The sequence below is a fragment of the Trichomycterus rosablanca genome, chromosome 4 (assembly GCF_030014385.1).
Source record: "Trichomycterus rosablanca isolate fTriRos1 chromosome 4, fTriRos1.hap1, whole genome shotgun sequence".
NCBI classification, from domain to species: Eukaryota; Metazoa; Chordata; class Actinopteri; order Siluriformes; family Trichomycteridae; genus Trichomycterus; species Trichomycterus rosablanca.
The window spans coordinates 39,435,247-39,462,556 of record NC_085991.1 but is presented as its reverse complement, the minus strand read 5'-3'; the positions used below and the strand labels follow the sequence as shown (position 1 = coordinate 39,462,556).

The 27,310-nt window shown below is 40.6% G+C and overlaps 1 long non-coding RNA gene across 1 annotated transcript; it reads right to left on the bottom strand.

Moving 5' to 3' along the window:
* Positions 1-299: 299 nt before the first annotated feature.
* Positions 300-24,661, bottom strand: LOC134311661 (uncharacterized). Its single transcript, XR_010011466.1, has 3 exons — positions 24,467-24,661; positions 23,495-23,619; positions 300-1,040 (listed from the first exon to the last, which is right to left on the bottom strand). It is a non-coding gene; the product is annotated as an uncharacterized LOC134311661 (long non-coding RNA).
* Between the last annotated feature and the right edge of the window lie 2,649 nt (positions 24,662-27,310).

Genomic DNA, 27,310 nt, shown 5'->3' with positions numbered 1-27,310 from the left:
CATCATCATGCTTCTTTTTAATAAAAGAGTGTAGAGGAGTTGTGCACTGAGTGTAGGAACAGTTGCAGTGCATTTTATTGCTTTTTGTTATCTGTTGTTCCTGCTGTTTTTGGGGCATCCTGCAACTGTTTTTGGTTCTCTTATTTATACCCCAGCTACAGTATAATGGCTTACCAATAAAACTTGTTTTACAGGTTAACTGGGTAAACAATAAACGTTATATACATGTTTGATAAATTTGTTACTAAATAAACAAGAAATAATAAAGAAATATAATGTTTTACTTAAATTTCCTTTAGTGTGACATCACAATGAGTAGAAAACATAATTTTATTCATTTTTACGTGATTGTGTCAAAAAAGCCATTGGGTCGATGCACTCTTCTTGTGGCAGGAAGGGCACCCAGCTTAAAAAATGTGCTGTATGCTGACCAGATTCACTGTAGCGCTCTCTAAATACCTAAGCAACCAATAGGAAACTTGAAATGACAATTTACAGTTTATTAATGCATCAAATTTTAATATATAATCGCTGCAATGGACTGATACTGTAATGGACTGACACTGTGACCGGGACGTATTCAGACCCACAATTGGTATGATAAAGATAACATGGTGGCCGCTCAGGTGGCGCAGTGGTAAAAACACATGCTGTTCACCAGAGCTGACATCTCCAATACATCGTATTGAACATCGGCTCTGCCTGCCGGCTGAGGCTGAGCGGCCACATGAACAACAATTGGCCTGTTGTTGAGATAGGGGCGGGATAAAGCCGGATGGGGACTCTCTCTCAGACTAGTGCGATTACGACCTCTGCCGGCTGGTTGGTGGTGCATGCACAGAGATGGGAAAGGAGTGCGGTAGAGGGTGTGGCTCTCCGTACACAGCGCTGTACTGCACTGCACTCGTCAAGTGTTGGTGATAAGATGTTCGATTGCTGTGCACGTGTCGGAGGGGGGCGTGGAGCAGCCTCGTCCTCCACAATCAGGAGCAGGGACCAGCATTAGTGAGAGGATGATTGACGGGAAGAAATTGGATGCACTAAAGTGGGAGAAAAAGGGGAAAAAAAAGATAACATGGTTATTACCGATAATTACTAATTTCCAACAATTTAGGATTTGACTTTGATTTAAATTAAATATCGGCTTTGGGACCTTGCATTTCACTTCAGCGTCGAGCTAAAAGAACTAAGACTCAATTTAACATATTGAGGAGCTTCTAACTGGATTTGAACTGAGTGGAGGAGACAATGTGATGGTATTTAAAGTAATCGTCTATAATTATGTTGATGTAATAAAATTATAAAATAATCAGCAGAACTTTGGTATATAACTTTGACATTGGTAAAGGAAAACAACTGATCATAGATCCTTTACCACTGTCAAAGTTATATACCCAAGTGGATTTAAAGACCTCAGCAAAAAGAATTCAGAAAGAAAGAAAGCTACATGTATGATCAGACATTATGATCTGCAGCACAGGGAGTGAGATTAGAGGAAATCTTGGGATTTGGAACGGTTTCCTGTGTTACCCGGGGTGGTGTCTGTCCCTGTGAAATTTCTGTATGGCCATTATGGAAGAGCATCAAGCGGTTTATCTTGATGTTTGCCACTGATAATTTCATCATTGTGGTTTATGTGGTCGATTGTTGAACAATCATTGTGATTCCAGGCTTTGTTTATAGCTGTAATATACCAAATACATTTATGTGCTTGCTGTAACATTTACAGTTTAAAAGATACATTTTATGATAAAACATTGTGGGGTTTTGTCATAACACTATACAGCTTATTTAGCCAGCATTTTCTGGATGGGTGCAGTTAGCCTGACATCATCTATGAACACAGGTGCAGATTGAATCTAATTCTACAGACCTTGGCTAGTATGAACCACGACTGGTCCAGAGACATGAGGATCTGCAGTATGAGGAGAGAGATGAGATGGAAGGCTTGGGATTTGGGAACGTTTTTATCTCCAATACTGGACAGGTTTCCTGTGCTACCCCGGGTGGTGTCTGTCCCTCTGTGTGATCCTTGGATAGCCGTTGAGGTAATCCATCAAGCAGTTTATCTTGATGCTTGGCACTGATAAAGTTATCGTTGTAGCTTGTGTGGTTGAGTACTAGGCGAAATTGTAATCCAAAGCTTTGTTTAGAGCTGCAGTGTATTGAGCCAGCATACAAAATACATACAACCCCAAATCAGAAAAAGTTGGAAAATGCAAATAAAATAAAAATGCAGTGTTTCTTACATTTACTTTGACTTTCATTTGATTGCAGACAGTTTGAACCTGAGATATTTCATGTTTTGTCTGCTCAACTTCATTTCATTTGTTAATATACCTCTATTCCTGCATTCCAGGCCTGCAACACATTCCAAAAAAAGTTGGGGGCAATTTGGAGGCAATTTAGGGCTAGTAGTAATAAGATAAGTAAAAACTAAATAATGAGGTGATTTTTAACAGGTGATGTTAACAGGTGATTGTAATCATGGTTTGGGGGAAAAAAAGCAGTATTCACAAAAGTCTGAGCCTTTAGGGAGCAAAGATGGCCAGAGGATCTCCAGTTTGTCAGCAAATGCATGAGAAAATTACTAAAATGTTCAAAAGCAATGTTCCTTAAAGAAAGATAGGAAGAGATTTGCATATTTCCCCTCTACAGTGCATAAAATCATTAAATAATGTAAGAAATCTGGAGAAATTTCAGTGCGTAAATAGCATCAGTGATTTCCGTTCCCTCAGACAGCACTGCATTAAGAACCATCATTCATCAATAGCTGATATAACCACATAAGCAAGGGATTACTTTAGCGAACCTTTGTCAAGCACTACAATACAGAGTCACATTCACAAATGCCACGTAAAACTTACTGTGCAAAGAATAAGCCTTATGTTAACCATGTCTAAAAGCAGTGTCAATTTCTCTGGGCTCCTAGGCATCTGGAAATGGACCATCACACAATGGAAACGTGTAATGTGGTCAGACAAATCAGTTTTTCAGATCATTCTGTAGATTACACTCAAGATTAGATTTAGATTTTAGATTGGAATCAAGATGACAAAAGGAAATTGATGCAGAGAATGGGTGTAGCAGGCATAAATGCCTCAGAGGTCCAGTGGTTGTGCAGTGGGAGCATTTTACTTGCATGGTTCAAATCCTCTTGACTCCAAAGAGGGGTCAAATCATGTTATTCTGACTTGATTAGCTGGTCAGTTTGATTAAAAATAGGAACAATAATTTCTAGATGAATATACATGACAAGAAAGGTAACTAAGTGGTATAACGACTATGAACATTAAAACCATGTGCTATGGCTTTCAGTCATCAAATCTTACCACAGTTCAACAGCTATGAAAGATTTTTGACCAATGTGCCTGACAGTGCTCTTACATGATCTTCATTAAGTTAACATTACATCCCTTACTGGCACATTTGCACAGAAAATGTGCAGAACTCACTACGGACTTTATCACAGACTGGACTAAATAATGTTTGTTGTTTATTAGGATTTTAACTTCATGTTTTACACTTTTTGGTTACAGTCATGACAGGAACGGTAGTTACTCATCACACAAAGTTCATCAGTTCACACAATTGTGTTATATCAAACACAATTTGGACAATTTTGTGTCTCCAATTCACCTCACTTGCATGTCTTTGGACTGTGCACCCGGAAAAACCCACGCGGACACCCGGACACCATCCCACCTGGGAATCAAACCCTGGACCTTCTTGCTGTAAGGCGACAGTGCTACCCACTTAGTCACCGTGGGACTGAATAATGAAGAACTCCGATTTGTGTAAATACTATTTATTCAAATTATTCTCCAGGCCACCTAAGGACGATGGGTCCCTGTCAAGTCTGGTTCCTCTCAAGGTTTCTTCCTGTAATTTGAGTGGGTTTTCTGAGGGCTTGCTCAACAGGGGTTTTTGATCTGTTGGTCCTGGATTCTGTCAAGTTGCTTTGAAACAATGTCTATTGTAAAAAGCACTATACAAATAATTTGACTTGACTTATGTCTTATAAATCTGTTTTTAGGACACTACAGTTAGGTGTGAACAATCATATCTGACATATCTGTAAAACTACAGCTCTATAGCTCCCCACAGAACTGCATATTCATACATTTAAACAGTCTTCAATAACAAGTGGCCCGCTTCCCCTAATTAAAGACTTGACTTGAACTAACCATGAGTAGCAGTTTATGGAATTTAGACTTGGCGTGGGCTTAAGGGTGAGATGACATGGATTGAATTGGACCTGAAAGGTGATGACGTGAGACTTATCTTAGATATGTGACTGGACTCCAGCGCTGGAGTTTTTATACACTCAGTGCAGCACTTTTGGTGAAATTCTACCCACCACTAAAATGTGGATTAAACCCAATAGCTTTATTTTTTATTATACTGTCTACTAAAATCTCCTGTTTGCTTCCTATTCCAACACCATTCATCATATGATTTTTCAGCCTAAAGCAACAGCCATGGGAACTCAATAAGGTATATCCACTTATATTGTGAGTAATCTAATTGCTGTGACCGGGAGAAATACACTGTGGAGTGAAGATTGACCTCTGCTATGGCTAATGGCTTAAATCTCACAGTTGGTACTGATAGCAGCGCATGAAAAAGAAAGTCATAATACAATCCGAATGCAATTTAGCATCACCGGGCTAAGATGAGTGTGAGGCTTAAGACTTGGTTTAGCTGGATCAAGGGATAACAGGACACCACTGTTTCTGTTTGTTTCCTCTTCTCTCTCTTTCCCTTTGACACAGGTTCTTTTTTCTAAGTGATCATGACCATGCCTTGACTCCCCTGAGTAGTACATCCTCTGTGATGAAAATTGGAAGTAGCAGGCGAGGTGTGGATTAGCATAGGAGAAGGACAGAAAATAAATTGCGGTAAAATCAGTTATTTAGTGGATGGCACCTAATATCTAATATCTCAGCTATTACCTGTGCACATTTTATCACTTATTTATTTATTAGGATTTTAACATCAGGTTTTACACACTTTGGTTACATTCATAACTGGACAGGTAGTTACTGGTTACACAAGTCTTTGATGTCAAACACAATCATGGACAATTACGTATCTTGAATTCACCTCACTTGCATGTCTTTGGACTGTGGAAGGAAACCGGAGCTCCTGGAGAAAACCCATGCAGACACAGGTAGAACTTTTTTATCACCTTTCTGTCTCTGTAGGTGTGTTTGTGTCTTTGTTTTGGAGAATTATAGACAATTTTAGACTGCAAAGCTAAGCCTTGGACATTTTTTGATGTTTTATTATGTACAGCATGGTTAATAAAGTCATAAAGACTAAAACATAAAAAAACCATCTCATTCTGGGTCCTTCATGTTGTCCTTGCTATTGGTGAATCTCTCACATACAGTAGGTTAAAAAACAACAAGCCAGGTGGCACAGCAGATAGTGTAGAAAATGCACAGCACCAGGGGCTTGTGGGGTTTAAAACATGCCTTTAGTCACCGTCTGTGAGGAGTTTGGTATGTTTACATTGTGACCATGTGGGTATCTTTAGACATATTTATTTGAGTTTTCTCTCACCTTAGAAAACACGCAGAAGGTGGATTGGCTACTTGAATTGAATAAATGAGCAAGTGGTGTCCTGCAATGAGAAAAAACGTCTATGTATGTATGGTGGGTAGCACTGTCGCCTCACAGCAAGAAGGTCCTGGGTTGGATTCCCAGGTGGAGTTCAGGTTTCCTCCCACAGTCCAAAGACATGCAAGTGAGGTGAATTGGAGATACAAAATTGTCCATGACTGTGTTTGATGTTTAACTTGAACTGATGAATCTTGTGTGTTCTGTCATGAATGTAACCAAAGTGTGTACACCGACTAGGCATAACATTATGACCACTGACAAGTGAAGTGAATAACACTGATTATCTCTTCATCACGGCACCTGTTAGTGGGTGGGATATATTAGGCAGCAAGTGAACATTTTATCCTCAAAGTTGATGTGTTAGAAGCAGGAAAAATGGGCAAGCGTGAGGATTTGAGAGAGTCTGACAAGGGCCAAATTGTGATGGCTAAACGACTGGGTCAGAGCATCTCCAAAACTGCAGGTCTTGTGGGGTGTTCCCGGTCTGCAGTGGTCAGTATCTAGCAAAAGTGGTCCAAGGAAGGAACATTGGCTGTGGCCTCTTTCAGCAGGGTAATGCACCCTGCCTGCCTGGTCTGAGGAGCACAACAACGAGTTTGAGGTGTTGACTTGGCCTCCAAATTCCCCAGATCTCGATCCAATCGAGAACCTGTGAGATGTGCTGGACAAACAAGTCTGATCCATGAAGGCTCCACCTCACAACTTACAGGAGTTAAAGGATCTGCTGCTAACATATAGATACCACAGCACACCTTCAGGGGCCCAGTGGAGTCCATGCCTCGACGAGTCAGGGCTGTTTTGGCAAAAGGGGGACCAACACAATATTAGAAAGGTGGTCATAATAATGCCTAATCGGTGTAAAACATGATGTTAATATCCTAATAAATAAATAAATATGTATGTTTCCTTAAAATATGAATATTACGCTTTAAAATACTAGTCTTTCCTCACTTTAGTTCAGAACAACTCTACAAATGGCTTCTTTGGACTTTCCCACTCCAAGTCCCCTTCACCAGGCTTCAAAATCACTTTCTTCCATTCTTCTTCTATTTATGAGGCTCTCAGCTCTCTAATATTTATAATCTCTATAGCAGCCAAAGCCATTGTTGGGATAAATGATATCACCTGTTGTTTTTAGCACATACTATCTGCTGTGTATTTTCTTTTTTCTGGCCCTCCACTGTAGGAAAGGTATTTTAAGAGTGAATGCAGCATACACTCATTTTCCAACCCTTGCATTTTAATCCCTGAGTGATGGTGGAGCTGTAAAAAGGCGCATAAAATGACTGTCTCTCCTGCGGACATTAGCCATCAATCATGAATAAACCAAACTCAGCCTTGTTTTTGCCTGCACTTGCCTGTGGAACAGACAGACACATACACACACTGTGAAAATGCAGCCCGCAAGGTGTTTGTGAAAAAACGAGAGTGGGCCATTTGCAGTTTTTGCCGTGTAGGTGTGAATGAGGCGTCTATTATTACTCATACGCTACGCGACATTATGCTTCATGCTCAAACATTAAGAGCGTGTTCCTTTTATGCTCTGCCCAGAATAGACCTGTGATGAGGGGAACGTTGATGATGGCTCACTCTCACCGCTCGCTGTCCCTCTGGCACATTTTCTGATGAGAACGTAGGTCCTACTTACTCACCTGCTAGAGCCGGGAGGGGCACACTCATCACTCACACACAATCAAACACACCCACACCCAACTTCCCATACGTACACATACACACACTGTTGTGTACTGTATCTCAATAATGCATAACGTGTAGCGTTGTAGCCGTTCGCATCTTCCCACCCCCTCCCCACCCAGCCTGCTCTCTGCCTCTGTTCCAGGCTATCAGACATGACAGTGCCAGCTGCGCTTCTGGCAGCAACTTTGTGGAGTAGAAGGAGGAGGCGGTGGAGAAGGAGGAAGGGGGAAAGAAAAAGCAGGAGGTGGTGGGGAAAAAAAGAAAAGCGACAGAGGAAGATAGAAATGAGAGGAGGGTGGGGGGTACAGAAGCGTGCAGATTGAATGCAGCGGCGTCTGTTGGGTCCCCTGCTGGTTTGAGTCATGTTTAAGAGCGCTGCTGGCTGGGATTTTGGATGGCAAACCGAGTTGGGCTGGACTGCTTTAGATTTATATAAGACAGCTGTCAACACCAAACACCGTGCTCATCAGTGACTCACACGGCACAATTAACCACACCAGTTAACCTTGTCGTCGGTGAGAATGAAGAAAGTGAGCATGAAGCCAGGAGTGCGTGGGGTTTCCTAGATCCATCGACCTGTTAGAGCAAGTTTGCACACAGTTTGTTGCACAGGGTCTGTTGGTATATTTTTGGTAAAGTCTGCACACAGGTGGAAGTGTGTGCGAATGGATTTGAAATGCCGCGCCTGCCTGAATGTGTCTACTTAACCAGACGGTGGGCTTGTGTTTGTCTTGTGAGTGATCATGCCTGACTTAGTTCAGATAATTGGACTCGGAGCATATGTCTGTGTTTGAGTCTGAGCGTGTGCATGAATCCCACACAGAAACTTTTTTTGTTTTGTGGTCTTTTTGGCCTGTTTTACTTCCCAGTATATCCAATTTTCCCAAAAAATAAATACCATGAATTTGAAAAATAAATACAGCCATCCTGTTGCATGTTCATGAGCTGCAGTCTGTGTCTAATCACTGGGTAGACCTAGACACCTAGAACAGGGCGATTTATGTCCATGGTTAAACCTCACAGACATCCGACTGACAAAGAAGACGATAAATTCTAGCAGTAGGCAGGGGGTGGCTTGTGGAACAATATAAGCTCGAACCAATGAGGTTGGAGCCTCTGATGGCAAGGCAAACCCTTTTTACAGCCACTCTAAAGCTCATGGTCATTTTTTGATCAGCATTTGTCAGTGAAATGCAAAGCCATAGAAAACAACTAAAACATCCCTGTCAGTACAATTGGTTTAATAATACACTGTTTGTTTGTTTGTTTGTTTATTAGGATTTTACTGTCATGTTTTACACTTTTGGTTACATTCATGATTTTACATTCAAGATTCATCAGTTCACAAGGTTATATATCGAACACAGTCATGGACAATTTGGTGTCTCCAATTCACCTCACTTGCATGTTTTTGGACTGTGGGAGGAAACCGGAGCTCCCGGAGGAAACCCACGTGGACACAGGGAGAACATGCAAACTCCACACAGAAAGGACCCGGACCGCCCCACCTGGGGATCGAACCCAGGACCTTCTTGCTGTGAGGTGACAGTGCTACCCACTGAGCCACCGTGCCGCCCAATAATACACTGTAAAAAATGTATTACACAAGTTAAATGTCAAACACAGTCATGGACAATTTTGTATCTCCAATTCACCTCACTTGCACATCTTTGGACTGTGGGAGGAAATCGGAGCCCCCGGAAAAAAAACCCACACAGCTACGGAGAGAACATGCAAACTCCACACAGAAAGGCCCCAGACCACCCCACCTGGGGATCGAACCCAGGACCTTATTGCTGTGTGGCAACAGTGTTACCCACTAAGCCACTGTGCTGCCGGTTTAAAGATCAGTGGGAATTTTATGAAACCACAATCCATCTCAAGCATGTCTGCTTCATAAGATTTCAAAACATGCTCCTAGACTAGTGCCAAGGAAGGTAACCAAGAAACCAAAAGTTAACCAAAATAAGTTGGAGAATGACAGGTACAATGGGCATGGAAAGAGCAATGAACTTAACCAAAACTATTTCCATTACTACACCCTACTATCCAGTAAATGTGTGTACATGATTTTTAAAACTACACATTCAACAAAGGGGGTACTTCTAACCTCAGAAATAGGCCAAAAGAAATGTCAAAACCAAATCGCAATGCTGCAAAAATCTTCCAGGTTATTTTTTTTAATATATATTTTGTTTATGCATTTTCTCCCCTTTTTTCTCGACTTTTAGCGCGTCCAATTGCCTGATTGCGTCACGCTTCCTCTCCACTAACACCAACCCCCGCTCTGATTTGAGGAGAATGAAGCTAACCCATGCCCCCTCCAACACGTGGGCAGCAGTCGTATCGTCACCCACAATAGGCGAGTGCATATATGCGAATCAGCCTTGTGTACGGAGAGACACAGCCTGATCCGCACTCTATTTCTGCCTCTGTGCAGGCACCATCAATCAGCCAGCAGAGGTCGTAGTGCTTCAGTTATGAAGAGTCCCTATCCGGCTTAATACCCCACCCCTATATGAACAACAGGCCAATCTTTGATCATGTGGCCGCTCAGCCCAGCTGGATGGCAGAGCTGAAATTCATCTTCCAGGTTCTTAACATAGACATTTTGAAGCTGTTTAGGCCAGCATCAGCTCCGCAACAAGATACTAATGGTATTAATTTGTGGTGTTTCTATACCTTTCCCCTCCAAACATATTTTTGTTTATGCTTACAGATATACAGGGGTTGGAAAATGAAACTGAAACACCTGGTTTTAGACCACAATAATTTATTAGTATGGTGTAGGGCCTCCTTTTGCGGCCAATACAGCGTCAATTCGTCTTGGAAATGACATATACAAGTCCTGCACAGTGGTCAGAGGGATTTTAAGCCATTCTTCTTGCAGGATAGTGGCCAGGTCACTACGTGATGCTGGTGGAGGAAAACGTTTCCTGACTCGCTTCTCCAAAACACCCCAAAGTGGCTCAATAATATTTAGATCTGGTGACTGTGCAGGCCATGGGAGATGTTCAACTTCACTTTCATGTTCATCAAACCAATCTTTCACCAGTCTTGCTGTGTGTATTGGTGCATTGTCATCCTGATACACGGCACCGCCATTGGATGCACATGGTCCTCCAGAATGGTTCGGTAGTCCTTGGCAGTGACGCGCCCATCTAGCACAAGTATTGGGCCAAGGGAATGCCATGATATGGCAGCCCAAACCATCACTGATCCACCCCCATGCTTCACTCTGGGCATGCAACAGTCTGGGTGGTACGCGTTTCTTTGGGGCTTCTCCACACCGTAACTCTCCCGGATGTCGGGAAATCAGTAAAGGTGGACTCATCAGAGAACAATACATGTTTCACATTGTCCACAGCCCAAGATTTGCACCATTGAAACCGACGTTTGGCATTGGCGCACGAGTGACCAAAGGTTTGGCTATAGCAGCCCGGCCGTGTATATTGACCCTGTGGAGCTCCCGACGGACAGTTCTGGTGGAAACAGGAGAGTTGAGGTGCACATTTAATTCTGCCGTGATTTGGGCAGCCGTGGTTTTATGTTTTTTGGATACAATCCGGGTTAGCACCCGAACATCCCTTTCAGACAGCTTCCTCTTGCGTCCACAGTTAATCCTGTTGGATGTGGTTTGTCCTTCTTGGTGGTATGCTGACATTACCCTGGATACCGTGGCTCTTGATACATCACAAAGACTTGTTGTCTTGGTCACAGATGCGCCAGCAAGACGTGCACCAACAATTTGTCCTCTTTTGAACTCTGGTATGTCACCCATAATGTTATGTGCATTGCAATATTTTGAGCAAAACTGTGCTCTTACCCTGCTAATTGAACCTTCACACTCTGCTCTTACTGGTGCAATGTGCAATTAATGAAGATTGGCCACCAGACTGGTCCAATTTAGCCATGAAACCTCCCACACTAAAATGACAGGTGTTTCAGTTTCATTGTCCAACCCCTGTATGTGGTTTTTATAAGTGTGAAGTTAAAGGGAACTGTGGTAGCCTAATGGGTAGAGCTTTGGGCTATCAACTGAAAGGTTGCAAGTGTGAATACCAGCTTTGCCATGCAGTCACTCTTGGGCCCTTGAGCAAGGCCTTCAACCCTCAGCTCAAGGGGTGCCGTACAATGGCTGACCTTGTGCTCTGACCCCAGCTTCCAAACAATCCCGGATACACTGAGAAAGAATTCCATTGTACTGTACACGTGTATATGTATGTATAAAAAATAAAGGCAATCTATTCGAAAAAGGCATGTGTACATGTGAAGTAATAATAATGATAATAAATCTAGGGCAGATGGAATGCATTTATTTGTCGTATATACATATAAGTGTACAGAACAATGAAATAGTTTACTCGCATTTCCCAGCTTGTTTGGAAGCTGGGGTCAGAGCACATTGTACTGTACCCTTGGAGCTGAGAGGATTTAAGGACTTCGCTCAAGGGCCCAACAGTGGCTGCATGGCAGAGCCAAGACTTGATGACCCACAGCTCTAACCTCTAGGCTGCCACTGTCCAGTGTATGTACAATATAATCAAATAAAAACCACAGTGGTTGAATTGTTGTCTCTTATTGTACATTTAGTATGGGAGGGTGTGGTTTAAGACACAGTATACCCATTAACTGATGCACTAATCAAACATACCAGGAATCCGTATTTATTCAAGAAATACCATAATACCCACTATATTTAAATCATGTTCATCTATAGAAGAAATACATACTGGAACTAAAAGAGGAACGATGTTTCACAGTGCCAAAACTGAACAGAATGGAGTCCTACTGCGCTTGATTCTGGCTACATGCACAGTGCTTTACTTTCCTCAAGTTCCCAATCACACCCTTGGCAGATGACCAATATTCCATGTTCATTTTAATGAGTGTTACCAAACTTGCCCTGTTCATATTTACATTTACATTTTCAGCATTTAGCAGACGCCTTTATCTTAAGCGACTTACAGTCTGAGCAATTGAGGGTTAAGGACCTTGCTCAAGGGCCCAACAGCAGAAACCTGGCAGTGGTGGGGTTCGAACCAGCAACCTTCTGATTACTAGTCCAGTACCTTAACCGCTAGACTACAGCTGGCTACAGAATAAATGATATGGGCACAGACTCACTATAATGTAGAGTAAATGTGTCATAATGACTCTATGGTAATCAGACATGCTACAGATGCATTAACTATAGATACATATGTTAAAAGGGAAGTTGTAGCCTAGTGGTTAAAGTACTAGACTAGTAATCGAAAGGTCACTGTTTCAAGCCTCATCACTGCCAAGTTGCCACTGTTGGGCCCTTAAACAAGGCCCTTAAGCCTCAATTGCTTAGACAATATACGGTCAAATACTGTAAGTTGCTTTGGATAAAAGCTTCTGCTAATTGCCGAAAATGTAAATGTAAAAAAATGACAAACATTGTTAAACCTGTCCAACCTTATTAGATAAAGAGCAGACGGGAACATGAGCTCTGAATGTCCTGAACATAAGCAAGCATAAGCTGTGCGGCTCACTCTTTAAATCACCCCCCCTGCCCTCACTCTGTCCACCGCATTAAAATAAACCTCTATGGGTCAAACGTATGTGTGTAGATGTGAGTGTAGGAAACTGAGGCAGTGAAAGAGCTTGTGTGTGTGCTCGGGTGTATTAAGCTCAAGCTCCTCTGGGTCAAATTCAGCAGGCTCAGGCACTCCAGGGTCGGTTTAGCTTAAAAGCCCCTGGAAGCAAGCCGTGGACCCATCACTCAGCACTCCCACATCCAGCCATGTGCAACAGGGTGATGATAGACGCCTCGCTCTCCAACTGATCTGACATCAGCCGAACAGCTTGCCTTACAACAGCGGCTTTCCTACAATGTGTCTAGGGGAAACTGGTCCTATATCAGCTTAAAAGTAAATATGTGGTCGCTAGGATAACACTGCGGCTGTATTTTCTACAGGCCAAGAGTGATTACAGAGACAAAAGGAGAAACAGTTCTGTATTGGTTGTCCAGAAACACCTCAATAACAAAGACCCACAGGCATGAGTCTGAGTGTCTTGAACTCCAACCCACAGACGGAAACTCAATCACGACCTGACAGTGCTGCGAATATAATTCACTGGGTCTGTTATCTCACGTTACAAGCATGCTGCATTATGGGTTATGAGACTGGAGCAACACCAAAATCATATCCAAACTTGGAGGTGAGTAGAGAATTCTGGAATAGCTCATACACATGAGCCGAGAACTTCAGGCTTTGTGTACGTTTTACAAGATGCTAAATGTCACTTCTACCTGCATTTAAACACTGGCATACTGCTAAAATGAACAACAGTCACTGCCAGGACTGCAAGAAATGAGGGTTTTATTAGAAATAAATGAACTCTGACACCACACTTAAGCTTTTAAGATCAAATACCCAACATTTAACTGTGTCCAGCTATCATAACTCTTAAGACTTTTAGTGATGTCATAGTGGAGGCTAACTGGTCCAAGCCAGCACGACTGGGAGCAATAAAGTTCATTATAATAAAAAAAGACAACCTCAAATAACCTCTTTTATTTCTGGTGGGCAGTTTATCCCAGTCTTGTGGTGCTTTGAGATCATTTACCCGGAAATTGCTGCTAAACATAGCTAACCAGGTCAATTGTTTATCAGGGCTATGTTCATGGGCTAGTTTCTAATACCCAGTAGAACATCATAGACTAAAATTTCATCATCTCATGCTTAAGTTAAAAAAATATACTGATGTCCAGGGCCTATGCATGAAACACTGGATAAAAGATGTAAATACACCATGGATGGGACACAGTTTCATTAAATCTAGAAGCAATTTTAAGTAGACAATCTACCTAACAGCATGTATGTGGGAGGTGGCTAGAAATTTTAAATTCCACCACAGTACAACAGAACCAAACCCAAATGTTCTGAACCCTGAAGATGTGCTGTGTAATTGTGGAAAAAATGAGTAACCTACACAAAAGCCCATCTAACACTGCTGGGATGAACTAGAATGCCGACTAGGAGCCAGGACATATTGCCAAACATTACTGCCATACAGGTCCTTCTCAAAAAATTAGCATATTGTGATAAAGTTCATTATTTTCCATAATGTAATGATAAAAATTAAACTTTCATATATTTTAGATTCATTGCACACCAACTGAAATATTTCAGGTCTTTTATTGTTTTAATACTGATGATTTTGGCATACAGCTCATGAAAACCCAAAATTCCTATCTCAAAAAATTAGCATATTTCATCCGACCAATAAAAGAAAAGTGTTTTTAATACAAAAAAAGTCAACCTTCAAATAATTATGTTCAGTTATGCACTCAATACTTGGTCGGGAATCCTTTTGCAGAAATGACTGCTTCAATGCGGCGTGGCATGGAGGCAATCAGCCTGTGGCACTGCTGAGGTGTTATGGAGGCCCAGGATGCTTCGATAGCGGCCTTAAGCTCATCCAGAGTGTTGGGTCTTGTGTCTCTCAACTTTCTCTTCACAATATCCCACAGATTCTCTATGGGGTTCAGGTCAGGAGAGTTGGCAGGCCAATTGAGCACAGTAATACCATGGTCAGTAAACCATTCACCAGTGGTTTTGGCACTGTGAGCAGGTGCCAGGTCGTGCTGAAAAATGAAATCTTCATCTCCATAAAGCTTTTCAGCAGATGGAAGCATGAAGTGCTCCAAAATCTCCTGATAGCTAGCTGCATTGACCCTGCCCTTGATAAAACACAGTGGACCAACACCAGCAGCTGACATGGCACCCCAGACCATCACTGACTGTGGGTACTTGACACTGGACTTCAGGCATTTTGGCATTTCCTTCTCCCCAGTCTTCCTCCAGACTCTGGCACCTTGATTTCCGAATGACATGCAAAATTTGCTTTAATCCGAAAACAGTACTTTGGACCACTGAGCAACAGTCCAGTGCTGCTGTTTCTGGTTCAAAAGTGGCTTGACCTGGGGAATGCGGCACCTGTAGCCCATTTCCTGCACACGCCTGTGCACGGTGGCTCTGGATGTTTCTACTCCAGACTCAGTCCACTGCTTCCGCAGGTCCCCCAAGGTCTGGAATCGGCCCTTCTCCACAATCTTCCTCAGGGTCCGGTCACCTCTTCTCGTTGTGCAGCGTTTTCTGCCACACTTTTTCCTTCCCACAGACTTCCCACTGAGGTGCCTTGATACAGCACTCTGGGAACAGCCTATTCGTTCAGAAATTTCTTTCTGTGTCTTACCCTCTTGCTTGAGGGTGTCAATGATGGCCTTCTGGACAGCAGTCAGGTCGGCAGTCTTACCCATGATTGCAGTTTTGAGTAATGAACCAGGCTGGGAGTTTTTAAAAGCCTCAGGAATCTTTTGCAGGTGTTTAGAGTTAATTCGTTGATTCAGATGATTAGGTTAATAGCTCGTTTAGAGAACCTTTTCATGATATGCTAATTTTTTGAGATAGGAATTTTGGGTTTTCATGAGCTGTATGCCAAAATCATCAGTATTAAAACAATAAAAGACCTGAAATATTTCAGTTGGTGTGCAATGAATCTAAAATATATGAAAGTTTAATTTTTATCATTACATTATGGAAAATAATGAACTTTATCACAATATGCTAATTTTTTGAGAAGGACCTGTATATCTTTTGCTCAGATAAAACCCACGTCCGGGTCCGGGTCCTTTCTGTGTGGAGTTTGCATGTTCTCCTCACGTCTTTGTGGGTTTCCTCTGGGTGCTCCGGGTTCCTCCCACAGCCCAAAGACATGCAAGTGAGGTGAACTGGAGATACAAAATTGTCCATGACTGTGTTTGATATAACCTTGTGAACTGATGAATCTTGTGTAATGAGTAACTATCGTTTCTGTCATAAATGTAACCAGAGTGTAAAACGACGTCAAAACCCTAATAAACAACCAAACAAATATTCAAAATGCACAATCTAAAAATCTTATACTGATTTTTTTTTTAACAGTGGCCCTAAAACACCATCATTCAATGTTGCAGAAATCTCGTTTACAGGACTCCTGCCCTGCTGTTCCAAAATGCAAGCTAGTGGTTTTGCCTATGCTGTCAAAAAACAGCACTGTGCAGGAAGATTTTTGCACGACAAGGCACAAACAGTGTAACTGTAGCCACAAAGGCACAATTATAGCCCTTAAGGGCCAATAATGTAGCTACAAAATTAGGCTAAAAAGCTGTAAAAGGTAAATTAGTTCGCTACGAAAGACCACACAACTTGCAGACAAAATTTACAATTATATATATACAGTGTATCACAAAAGTGAGTACACCCCTCACATTTCTACAAATATTTTATTATATCTTTTCATGGGACAACACTATAAAAATAAAACTTGGATATAAGTTAGAGTAGTCAGTGTACAACTTGTATAGCAGTGTAGATTTACTGTCTTTTGAAAATAACTCAACACACAGCCATTAATGTCTAAATAGCTGCAACATAAGTGAGTACACCCCACAGTGAACATGTCCCAAAGTGTCAATATTTTGTGTGACCACCATTATTATCCAGCACTGCCTTAACCCTCCTGGGCATGGAATTCACCAGAGCTGCACAGGTTGCTACTGGAATCCTCTTCCACTCTTCCATGATGACATTGGGTTTAGTCCATCACCTTTACCTTCAGCTTCCTCAGCAAGGCAGTTGTCATCTTGGAGGTTGTGTTTGGGGTCGTTATCGTGTTGGAAAACTGCCATGAGGCCCAGTGTTCGAAGGGAGGGGATCATGCTCTGTTTCAGAATGTCACAGTACATGTTGGAATTCATGTTTCCTTCAATGAACTGCAGCTCCCCAGTGCCAGCAACACTCATGCAGCCCAAGACCATGATGCTACCACCACCATGCTTGACTGTAGGCAAGATACAGTTGTCTTGGTACTTCTCACCAGGGCGCCGCCACACATGCTGGACACCATCTGAGCCAAACAAGTTTATCTTGGTCTCGTCAGACCACAGGGCATTCCAGTAATCCATGTTCTTGGACTGCTTGTCTTCAGCAAACTGTTTGCGGGCTTTCTTGTGCGTCAGCTTCCTTCTGGGATGACGACCATGCAGACCGAGTTGATGCAGTGTGCGGCGTATGGTCTGAGCACTGACAGGCTGACCTCCCACGTCTTCAACCTCTGCAGCAATGCTGGCAGCACTCATGTGTCTTTTATTTTAAAGCCAACCTCTGGATATGACGCCGAACACGTGGACTCAACTTCTTTGGTCGACCCTGGCGAAGCCTGTTCCGAGTGGAACCTGTCCTGGAAAACCGCTGTATGACCTTGGCCACCATGCTGTAGCTCAGTTTCAGGGTGTTAGCAATCTTCTTATAGCCCAGGCCATCTTTGTGGAGAGCAACAATTCTATTTCTCACATCCTCAGAGAGTTCTTTGCCATGAGGTGCCATGTTGAATATCCAGTGGCCAGTATGAGAGAATTGTACCCAAAACACCAAATTTAACAGCCCTGCTCCCCATTTACACCTGGGACCTTGACACATGACACCAGGGAGGGACAACGACACATTTGGGCACAATTTGGACATGTTCACTGTGGGGTGTACTCACTTATGTTGCCAGCTATTTAGACATTAATGGCTGTGTGTTGTTATTTTCAGAAGACAGTAAATCTACACTGCTATACAAGCTGTACACTGACTACTCTAAGTTATATCCAAGTTTCATGTCTATAGTGTTGTCCCATGAAAATATATAATGAAATATTTGCAGAAATGTGAGGGGTGTACTTACTTTTGTGATACACTGTATATATTATATTTTTTCTTATAGTTTATTGCAGGGTAACAACTAAGAGACTTTTTTACCACTGCGGAACAGCGTTTAAGTTAACGTCACTGGCTGGAAAGCCCATATGTGCTTCCACTATCCGTGCCCTCAGGCTAAGCACTTAACCTATAGCGCTTATGCAAATCTAATGCATAAAATCTGGGCATGTGCATGACCTAGTAAGTGTTAGCTATGGAAATACCTTTAAAAGGTGACCCATTCTCAATCTGCAGAGAAGCACAGCTAAAGGGGGTCACCATGACTTTGTATCTGAGACAAATGCATAGCTAAGGGCAGAGAGGTTGCAGAAGAGCACATCTGTGCGGGTTGAAGGTGACATGCAGCAGCAGCCCTGGGAGTGGTAAAGGTGTTGCAAAGTGAAAGACAAGACCAGAGCTGATGAAAATCCACTACATGGGGTCTCTGGTTCCCTGGCGAGGTTTCCCGTGGGACTCGTTTACCCGCAAGACTGCCCAGGGCAGAAAAATCACCTGCGTTGCGGTATCTGCGTCGCTGCTCATTATAGGCTTCAGTGACTGTGATGGGTCAGAAGAGGGGTGATGGGAAAGGGTAGTCTGGACTAAACATATCAGAGTCAGTCAGTCTATAAGGTAGCTGAGCTGTAGAATAGGCTTACGATTTCGCCTAAATAAACTGGTACTTAGTGGTACTTACCTAAATGTGATTTACTTCATTAAATGTGATCGGCATTAAATGACTTCTAGGCATCAATTCCCTCTGTGCTGGTTAAGACGTCTCCAGTTACGCAGAAACCTCCTCCCAAGCAGTAAACAAAGCCTACGTAACTTTGTTCCTGTGTGCAGTGAAAACCCCTTGGTTGTGCTGTAAATACGGTGTGTGGGCGTGTGTCGGATTAATTGTTTAATGCCATAAGAGACGCTTGTTCCAGTTTAATGTCTACAAGCACTAGTGCGGTTTGTATATGATTAATGGCCTCGAATGTCAGAGCATGTAAAATTGTACAAACAAGCATGAATTCTATCTAGGCTATGTAAAGAATCTGGGTGTCAGACACTCAAGCATGTTCGGGTGTCTGCGTGTAGACTTGTGTGTGAGTGTGTGCTGGAAATGCCTATCCGTGTGAGGGTGGTATTGATTATTAACGGTTATAATTGGGCTACTCTATGGGCTGTCATGAGCAAGCTGATTGTCCTATATTACTGGTTGTCTGCCATTATCAGATCCCATCTCCAAGCCTCATCCTCCTTTGCCTTTTACTACCATTTGTATATCCATCGATCCTGCATGCCGGTCGTATCCGTCCATCAATCAATTCTGAGGACTAACGCTGGGCTACAGCTCACATACTTTTCAAAGAGCAGAGTACTGTGACTTGAATTTGGTATTAGCTCTGAACAAGTTGAGAAATAAGGAAAACATAACGCAGAAGGACCTCTTGGTATAACAGGTTTGACGGTCGCTGTCGGAGGCAAAGCACAATGACAGGTTGCAGAGCAATGGTGACACCAGTCAGCTACTGGAGGAACTGCAGCCCCTGTTATTATAAAAACAGTAAGCATGAAGTACCCACAGCTGTAAGATTATTAAAGGTGCAACGATCAATAGTTTTTGTTCTTACAACTAATATCTAATATAAAGCATAAATCAGGGCTGAACTCTTGGTTGTACAGGAACAGGTTATCTTGTTGAATTGTCCTGTATTGATTTAGGATTGACTTATAAATCCTGCCTTCAACCCTGTGCAGTCTCTGCTTTTACACATTTCCACAACATGATGCTACCACCACCACGCTTCATTGCGAGTTTTGCCCTGTTAAATTTTCAAATGTATTTATTTATTAGGATTTTAATGTCATGTTTTACACACTTTGGTTACATTAACAACAGGAAAGGATTCATTGTTTGACATTAAATTGAACTAATCATGGACAATTTTTGTATCTCCAATTTGGACTGTGGGAGGAAACCGGAGCTCCCGAAGGAAACCCACACGGGAAGAACATGCAAACTCCACACAGAAAGGACCCGGATCGCTCCATCTGGGAATCGAACCCAGGACCTTCTTGCTTTGAGCCAAGCCACCGTATGTTCGTTTGTTTATTAACATCTTAACGTCATGTTTTACACTTTGGTTACATTCATGACAGGAACGGTAGTTACTTGTTACACAAGGTTTATCAGTTCACAAGGTTATATCCAACACAGTCATGGACAATTTTGTATCTCCAATTCACCTCACTTGCATGTCTTTGGACTGTTGGAGGAAACCGGAGCACCTGGAAATAACCCACACGGACACAGGGATAACATGCAAACTACACACAGAAAGGACCCGGATCGCTCCATCTGGGAATCAAACCCAGGACCTTTTTGCTGTGAGGCGACAGTGCTACCCACCAAGCCACCCAGTTTTCAAATAAAATGCTTTGTTCAAAGTTCAATTTCGTTTTTAACAGATCAGAGAACTTTTACACAAATTTTACACACATTTGCTTAGCATAAACCTGACCACAAAACAAACCTTTTCTTACAATCTTACAAAAGCTCAAGCAAACCATAAACCAAATCAAACCATAATTGATAGCTTTCTTAGAACGTAGATTTTTCACAGCCTAGTCATGTTGAGTTGCCACTGTTGGGCCCCTGAGCAAGGCCCTTCATCCACGATTGCTTGAACGGTATCAAAATGCAGACTTTTGTCTACTTGAACTAGAGTGTGGTAATGTTCACTATGGAAGCACTTCTGTAAGTCACTCTGGATAAGAGTGTCTGCTAAATGCCGAAAATTTAAATGTTTAGAGCTGTTCTCTAACCTTTTATGTGCATCACTGTTGACATTGTGTAACATATAACTTGCACACAGATGGACCACATTTATTTAAAGGCTGCTGGTCAAAAGCAGGTTTTACCACTTTATGTTTATTATTTGCAACTAATTTGGCAAACTGTATTGAAACTATATGGATTATACTGCTGCAAAATGTGGAAGAGTTCACATGGGGTGAATATACATTCAAGGCACAGTATAGTATACCATCTCATTTATTTCTTTATGGGGCGTTTTAATACACTTGCATACTTTTTGCATCATTTCTCATGGGTAACAGCACACCGCTTAACTCTGGTGCAAATCTATAAATCCTAGTAGCTGCCAATTCCTTTAGCATACATTTACTCTGATGATCTCAGCAGTTATCAGCAGAGAAGCAGCACCGCTTTTCAGTTTTATCTTATGTTTTTCCAGCCATTTAAATGTGATTTCCGTGCCGTGTCCAGAAGTGTCCTACACAGAGCTACACAGTGTGTAATTACACTATTGACAGTGCACTAATTAGAGATAGACACACTATATATATATTAAGATAAGGTTTGTTTTATCACTGTCATTGCTTGAAGCATAGATTGCAGTTGGCCAGCTGTAAGTACATCTAATTTCTAAAAGTGTGCTTCTAGAAACTGAGGAACTTGTAAAGCCAGAGTACATTTGTGTATCCTTCATAAAAGTCATATACATTTTAGTGTGGCACAGCTTATAGTGTAATATAGTGGCAGGAACAAATTAAATGCTTTTAGGTATATTACCATTTTGTGATATTTATTATGATGCCTGTTGGTAAATTTACAACAAGTAAATCAAATTTGCCTAGGCTAATTTGTACAGATAAAAAGAAATGGTGATGACTGCTATGCCTTTAAATAAGATTTAAACCTAAATACACATCATCAAATGAAACGATGACGGTCACACAGGGAATTCATAAAGATATGTTACCCTAAGGCAACTTTTGCATGTAAACAAATTACTTATCAGACAAAGCACATTAAACAATTAAACTTCACACAACAATTATTTTGAATCCAATTTGTCTGGGTTTTAATCAAATTTTGTGAAGAAAGTCACAAAATGGATTCAAAATAGCCTTCAGAGTTGTGACAAATTAAAACACCACTGTTGGTTTCTGTAGGGCACTGCCTCTTTTTAAAAATATTTCATCCTAACTAATGATGTATTTTATGAGTGTAAACGTCAAAAAAATGGTTCTTACCTAGCAACACTGTCCCGTAGAGGTTTAAAGTCACTGACAGCCAAAATAATTGGTAACACATAGTCAACAAATAAAGGCAAGCTATAAAACGCCTTCAGTCACTCTGATTCATGTGTCCTTGATTCCTTCCCTTACTCTCTTTTCTTAAAATCATGCACCCCAAATCTCACCCTTGCAAAACTTAGTTCTCACCAAAATATTCATTCCTTTGAGTCTAATTTGAGTTTAGTTACATAACTCATCTTTTTCATGCACGTTGTTTGTTTTTATATCCACTGTAGGTACAATGTATTCATGCCCAACAATAAGATATCTCAGTGTATATCAATTCTTTAATGTGTTTATATTCTGTAACTGCTTTACACTGATGAGGGTCATTTTAGCAAATTGCTAAGAATAAACAGTCAGTCTTAGGCATTGAATAATTACATTATTCATTAATACCATTTCTTTTTTTTTTGGTTCTTTAATTGCATTTAAGTTTGTGTGGTGGCCTTCTTATTTAGTAATTAGTAATTATGACCAACTACAGAGACAACAAAAATGTGCAATGTGTCTTTCATATATAAGAACTTGTATAACTTAATAAAACTCTTCACAGTCAATTTTTATTTAAAAAGAATATATGGCACACAGGCGAGAGAGTGGTCTAATATGTTAGCCCACACAATTGGCCGTGTCTGTGGAAGGAAGTTTAATTGTAGCCACTGCTGTCTGGTCAAGGCACATGCACTCGCATTGATGGATGATTCACGGAGGGTATAGTGTGACTCTACTTACACAATATGGCTCTTTGTCAGGTGAAAAGTGGTTGCCTGTGCTTGCAAGCATGTTGGAGGGGCAGTGTGGAAGTCTGCGGCCCTGCTTGGTCAGGGAAGGAATGGTGCAAGTATCAAAGAAAATGTAAAAGGGAGTTGGAAATAGCTAGATTGAAGCCCTACTTAAAAAATTAGAAGAAAATAAAATTTATAGCCACTAACTTGTCATTATTAGATTTTGGTGGCTAACAAATAAAAGTCGTTTTACTTGTTTTTGCATCTTTTATGATAAAATGACAGAATTGGTGTAACATACACACTTACTGAAAATAAAATAAATAAAATTTTATTAACAGGTTTATTTAAATTATGTTGTAACTGTGACAGGTCTAGCACTACAGATGATGTAGATAAAATGACCCAATAAGAATTAATCTCTGATATTATATTACTGACTTATTTACATAATGTCAAATGAGTGTTACAGCTTTCTCTGACAAAAACATCTGTAACACTTACTTTATTATTTAGAATACAAACCTTGTACACATCAAGACTTGAAGTGTACTAATGCAAATTGTAAAATAGTGTATGACTGCTTACAGTTTAAATCTAGCCTGTAGGGCAGAATGGTGCCTCGGTGCGTAGCAGTGTCTCCTCACACCTTCACGTCCCAGGTAGAGCGGATTGGATCCTTTATGTTTGGAGTCTGCATGTTCTCCTTGTGCCTGAGTGGGCCCAAAGACAATTTAAAAAAAAGTTAAGAGAATTGGAAATACAGAATTGACTGTGAATGTGTTTCACATTTTACTTGAACTGATAAATCATGCAAAATGTAATGTAGAAAAAAATTATATATATAAAAAAACTAAGGCAAAAATACCCACTGTTTCACCAATAGACATGTTTAAGTATGTTGTAATACAAAAATGTATTATGTTATAGGTTGTGTGGTCAAATAATAACATACAAGTATATAACATATACATTTATATCAATAAATTAATACAGAACAGAAGTAAATTAAATTTCTCATGCGCCTTTGCATATGCTCTCCTTTAGGCCTACAGTTTGTGTGCTACTGCAATTCAAAAAGTAATATTTACAGTACTGACTATAAAGTAGTTTGAAGTGAATAACTCCGAAACACAAAAACTGTTGTATTACTACATTATTTTATTAATAATAATCATAATACCCACTAAAACACGCCATGTCTACATGTAACAGGTTAGGTGTATAATAGTGTGCAGGGGAGAAAACAGTGATGGCGCAGGTTAAACAATCACTGTATTGTGTACACTACGTGCAGTTTGAAGGCGGTGGTGTTAAACAGAGAGCCTTTAGAGTGAAATAGTGGAAATTTCACTAAAGTACTTCATTCCTGGACTGGAACACACGTCGTTTTTGTCTTGAGGAACAGTTGGAGAAAATAAACAAGACAGAACTTCCACTGCCACGCTGGAAACCGTTCCTTTCAGTTTATTCCTGCCCTGTGGAGAAGACTGAGAAAAGCGAGGCTGAGGGAACACTAGACTGCAACAGATTAACGGTAAAGTTTAATAATAAAAGTACCTTTTTCTTCCTTCTCCTGCACTTCTGTACAAACCGAAACAACTGCGTGTGTAGTTGCTGGATTTCTAAGCGCTAAAAGCTCGAATTAAAAGCGCCTTAATGGGAAGTTAAATCATGTTTTCGCAATTTTTACACACAGTTTAACACGCTGTCTGTACTTTAGTGGTTAGTTTGCTGCCGAGTGCCGACTATTTATCAAACTACCAATGGCTTACGCGCATGCGTGTTGTGATAATATCGTTTGAGATTCTAGCACTCGGTACATGTCCATGCAAAATTTTTAGTTACTTTTATTTGCGGTATTTAATAAACTTTTGGTGTATTTATCCACTTTAAATTGACATACAATAACTTAGTGCCTTATAAATATGATTAAAAATAAGGCTACAACATTTGCAGTAAAGTTAGGACGTTTTGTAAAATGCAGTATAGAAGCAACTGTTATGTTAGTTCAATTGAATCCTTATTTAACTGACAAAAGTAAAAAGAAAAGATTTCCACTGTTTTCACTGATCTACTTAATTGTATTTTGATATAAACATAAACACATAGAATTTCCTTTCTACACACCACTTTTTAAAAGTTGGGACAAAAGCAAACATTATACTGCATTTTACTAAGTGTCCCAACTTCTTTGGAAATGGGGTTTTTATATTGTTAAGCATAAAGAAATGTTTCAAAATAAAATGAATAGAGGGAAATTATCATTAATAATAATAATAATAATTAATAATAATGCTGTGTTAAATTTGGGGGGCAGTTGTAGCCTAGTGGTTAAGGTACTGGACTAGTAACTGAAAGGTCACTGGTTCAAACCTCACCACTGCCAGTTTGTCACTGTTGGGCCCATGAGCAAGGCCCTTAACCCTCAATTGCTTAGACAATATGCTGTCACAGTTCTGTAAAGGCGGCAGCTAAATGCCAAAAATGTAAATGTAAATGTACACCAGTCCAGAATTAAGATAGGTCTGTGTGAAAAGGTAGGTTTTGAGCTCCATTAAAAAAAAAGACTTGAATATTGTGATGGAACAAATTTTTCACTGTGTGACTTCCAAAGTTTGGGAGTCATAACACCAAATGACCTAACCTCACTAATGAGCTCTGAAACTCTGGTACAGTTATTAGGTTCAGCCTGGAATGTATTGTTGGAGTAATTCGGACAAGTAACAAAGGGGCAAGTTATGAAGAACTTTGTAGATGAGAAGTAGTATTTTGTATTGCAAGCTGTGATTGTGAAAGATTATAAAAGATGTTTGCCACTGAATTACACCATTCCACATAACAAATAGCCAGTGTGGTAAAGATAAAATAGAATGGCTTTATTTGTCATTTATACATACAGACGTACAGTACAATGAAATTCTTTCTTTGCATATCCCAGCTTGTTTTTTGGAAGCTGGGGTCAGAGCGCAAAGTCAGTTATTATACGGCGCCCCTGGAGCGGAGAGGGTTAAGGACCTTGCTCAAGGGCCCAACAGTGGCTGAATGGCAGAGCTGGGATTCAAACTCTCAACCTTTCAGTTGATAGCTACCACTGTCCCAACATTAGGATCAAGATCAGGAAGCATTTAAAGTTTTTTTTTTTTTTTTAAGAATAACACAGAGAGAAAGCTAAAGAAGCCATATCAAACGCCTTAAACAAACATTCACAAGCCAAGATTTAAAAACATGATCTTAGACTAATGATTAAAGGGAATGTAAGGGAGAAGCCAGTAGTCATTAATACACAAGAGTTGTTTTATGTCTCCAAAGCAGTCACAAAACTATAATTGACATAGCAATGAACTGCCCTGCAATCGAACCCTTTGCTAAAATGAAAATGTCTGTATATAAAGTTTGCATAAAAGCAATGAGACCAATAAAACAGTGTATTAAAAATAGGCAATAATTAATCTTGTCATGTTTGGAGAAATAAACACCATAGTTAGTTAACAACATACTCATAAAGTGTTACAGGTTGTTTAAATGATATAAAGAAATATTTTTTGTTTTATTTTAATGCTGAGGTTATATTCTTAAGTGGTCATAGTAAACTCAACCAGCCTCATAATATTTCCGGATTTTGGTCATTCTACTAACATTGCTTTAGCACTTCCTAATAACAATGTGCCCTGATTAATATAATACAATTTTAATAAAAGTTATATCAAACTAAAAGTTTTGTGGGAAAATATAAAGCCAAATTTTGAAGTAGGTTTATGTAGGCATTATTTTTTATACCTTATTTAATTCCCATAAGATGTCATATGACATTTAACCACAGTCAGGTGATTTTTACATTCTGTTGTTTCAGAATGTCACATCCATAATGCAAAAATGTCAGAGCCGCAAAACTGAAAATTCTTGTAGTAAGGTTTATATCAAAACAAATATATTCAGTGCTGTTCCTTTTATGTTTGTTTAAATCTTTTATTTTGGGTATGTATGGAGCATTTTGCAAAATGTCTTTAAAATCTACTTTTACTGACTGTAGTCCATCTGTTTTTTTTACATACTTTTTTTAGCCTGCTTTCACCCTGTTCTTCAATGGTCAGGACCCCCACAGGACCACCACAGAGCAGGTATTATTTGGGTGGTGGATCATTCTCAGCACTGCAGTGACAATGACATGGTGGTGGTGTGTTAGTGTGTGTTGTGCTGGTATGAGTGGATCAGACACAGCAGCACTGCTGGAGTTTTAAAATACCGTGTCCACTCACTGTCCACTCTATTAGACACTCCTACCTAGTTGGTCCACCTTGTAGATGTAAAGTCAGAGACAATAGTTCATCTATTGCTGCTGCTTGAGTTGGTCATCATCTAGACCTTCATCAGTGGTCACAGGACCCACCCAAATAATACCTA